The sequence below is a fragment of the Panthera uncia genome, assembly GCF_023721935.1.
Source record: "Panthera uncia isolate 11264 chromosome D3 unlocalized genomic scaffold, Puncia_PCG_1.0 HiC_scaffold_8, whole genome shotgun sequence".
NCBI classification, from domain to species: Eukaryota; Metazoa; Chordata; class Mammalia; order Carnivora; family Felidae; genus Panthera; species Panthera uncia.
Genome location: NW_026057586.1, coordinates 48,953,119 through 48,956,467, shown reverse-complemented (window position 1 = coordinate 48,956,467; position 3,349 = coordinate 48,953,119).

Genomic DNA, 3,349 nt, shown 5'->3' with positions numbered 1-3,349 from the left:
TTATGTAGTGTATATATATACACACACATATATATGTATATATACACATATATATACTATATATACTATACTATATATACATATATACATATATGTATATATATGTATACATATATATATATATATATATATATATATATATATATACATTGAGTGCCTGCTATGTGCCAGGTACTATTGCAGGCATGTGGGAGCCATCCCTGAATAAAGCCAACCAAGATCTCTGCCTTTTTGGAGGTGATGAACTAGCAGGGGAAGACAGACAATAAAAAACCATAATAAACAAGGAAATTACATAGTATGTCAGAAAGAGATAAGTGCTGTTGAAAATGGGGAAATGTGGAACAGGGTAAGGGGGATCTAGAGTCTTGGGGGAAGAGAGTGATCTTGAAGCTCTATTAGGTTTCATAACTTACTTTTGTGATTTAAAGCATGGCCTATGATGGTCAAGGACACATCTCAATTTCATTGAATGAAAGTCAAACAAATGAACACTTCTGTACCTGGCTAGGTCTGCAAATCTCACTGCCTTTAGCCATCCTCCTCTGGGAAAACTCCAGGATGCCAACATTCCACTTAAAAATGTATCACCCAGAGAGCAGGACCAGGGAGCGGCATTTTTGTGGATGGTGACAGCATCTTGTTGTCACATATTGGATTTACAGTTGTCAGAAACCCTAGGGTGGTTGTTTTTTGGGAATAGCCATTAAGTCAAGTTATTCTTATTTTGTTCTGCATAAGCTTATATTTTTTCATCCTTAACACAGCACACTTGTGAGTCTTTTTCCCTGATAGCCTCCTAGTTTAGTTTAATTCCCTGTTTCTACTCTGTTGAAATGCTGCATCTCAAGTCTGAGCAGGGTTGTTGGGTCATGGAGACTTAAAAAACTTTTTTTAATGTTTATTTTTGAGAGAGAGAAAGAGAGAGCATACACATGAGTGGGGAAGGGGCAGAGAGAGAAGGAGACAGAAGATCCAAAGTGGGCTCTGCACTGACAGCAGACAGCCCACTGTGGGGCTCGAACTCACAAATCCTGAGATCACGATCTGAGCTGAAGTCAGCTGCTTAGCCAACTAAGCTATCCAGGTGTGCCCTGGAGACTTTTTAATTTTATTTTATTTAAAAAATTTTGCCAAACTAAGGAGTCTGGACTTACTTCTGAGAGCCAATACCAGGGAGGAAGGCAGGCTCACTGTTGAGAGGGGAGAGGGGCTGAGAGCCTCAGCCAAGGTGGCAGAGGTGACAGTGCAGGGAAGGGATGGGCAGAGGGCATGTGGGGAATAGAAGGGAGGGGGTGTAGAGATGTGGAGGCTGCTCCTCCCAACACTAGGGGGTGACTGGGTGAAGCCTTTTACCAAAATAAAGATTACTGGGGGTGGGGAAGCACATTTTAGGACAAGCTTGCTGAACCTGACATTGGGTGTGATGACGGTGAGGAGTCTGGACCAGATCCCCATGAGACTGACCCCTGGGCCCTAGAGATGGGTCTAGCCTGGGTATTTGGAAGTGGATGTTATCACTTACCAAGGGAAGCAGGCAAGTTACATGCACAGAAGAGGGATATCACCTGAAACTAACAGAACACTGTGTGTCAACAATACTCAAAAAAAAAAAAAAAAAAAAAAAAGGAAATGCTACTATATGCAAACATGAACTAGAAAAAAAAAAATTATGAGTTCCATCTGGATGGTTCACCAAAAGCTGATCCCCTAACTCGTGGGGTTGAGAGTGGGCTAGGTGAGCCCAAGCTCTGAGAAGGCTTGATCTCTGCTTGGGGTTCTCTGTCTCTCCCTCTCTCTCTGCCCCTCCCTGCCTCTCAAAATAAATAAGCTTAAAAAAAATAACTGTACTTTGCAGGATCGATGTAGAATTTAAATGGAATTCCTCATTTCAGTGTGTGGCACATAACGTGTGCGTCCCATGAACGGCCTGCCAATCGCTGTCTACAGTGGATTTGGTGCTAGCGAGCCTTCAAGGAATGTAAGCAGTGGAGTGATCAGAGGTGGCTGGGTTTGACTGGAGTGTTTGTGAAGAGGGAACATTCTGAACCAGATTTTGAAGGAAACGTGGCTGATAGTCATCAAAAAGAGAAAAGGCATTCTAAGTAAATTAAATAGCATATGGGAAATCTCCAAATAAAAGGTATTTGTTTGCTGGAAGGAGAATGAAAAACAGAACTGATGAGATGGGAAGGCCATTTTTTTCAACACTTTCAAGGTCAAGAATTCTCCTTTGTACAAAGCCCCCAAATGAACATTGGGGTGGTTTGTCTCCCGTTCTAGCCGATGAGATCACAGAACCAATCTGTCACCAGCACCTCCCTTTAGGGCTGGGAAAGTGCAGCTGTGAGATGGTTAGGGTAATTCTGGTATCACTCTGCAAAGTTTACTTAGAGTTTTCAGGAACGTTCTTTGGGGTAAGAAAAACCACCTTAGAATTATGTGATTATGTGAATTATCCTTCTGTGATTTTGGGAACAGGTTTTTCACGTGGGTCAGAATTCCATGAGAAATACCAGATGCTAGGTAGGCAATGAGGCTTTTCATAGCAGCAGCAGTGATGCAAAGTCTGGAACACTTTTGAAGACACCCCAAAGTCTGTCAACATGAATATGGGTGCTTTTCCAGAAGGACAAGACCTAATGTTGTCAGCTCCAAGATTGCCTGTGGGGAGGTGATAATGTGAGGGGGGTCTCTCAGAATATGGAAGAACCCTTCCCGAAACGGAATTGAACAGTCACACTCCCTCGATCCTGTCTCAGGGTCACCACCTCACTACAAAATGATGCAGGGTGCAAGGGGAGGTGTCAGAGTACATCTCCCCTTTTTTCCTGAAGTCTCTTATCTTGTGGGTCCCACAGCCCTGTGAGAAGCAAGAACTGTCTGGCCCTCTTCCTGGGGGCAGGTCTCTAGGCACACACAAGCACGCTTTGCCAGCTGCGTCTGCAGGTCACAGATCAGGGGGCCGTCTGTTGGCCTCAGTTAAAAACCCATGCTGTTGTGATAACTATCTCCTTGGCCTTGTACTGTCATTCAAGTTTTCATGATGGATGGCAGATTTTCTGACAATGGGCACCAGGTCTTCAATCATAGCACTCTCTGTGGCCTCCACACAGTTTCTGGCACATTCTAGAAGCTCATTGAATGTTTGTTGAATTGAATCTCCACCTGAGCTGCAGGGACAGACACCTGCTTTCTTGTTAACATAGAGAAACTGGGCAGTTTTTTTTAACCTCCCTCAAATGGAGTTAATATACCTCGAAGGGAGACAAATACACGTCTGTAGTCAGAAACAATATGCCTGAGGTGGGGCACACACCACAATAATGCTTTTTCTTCTGCCTTTCCA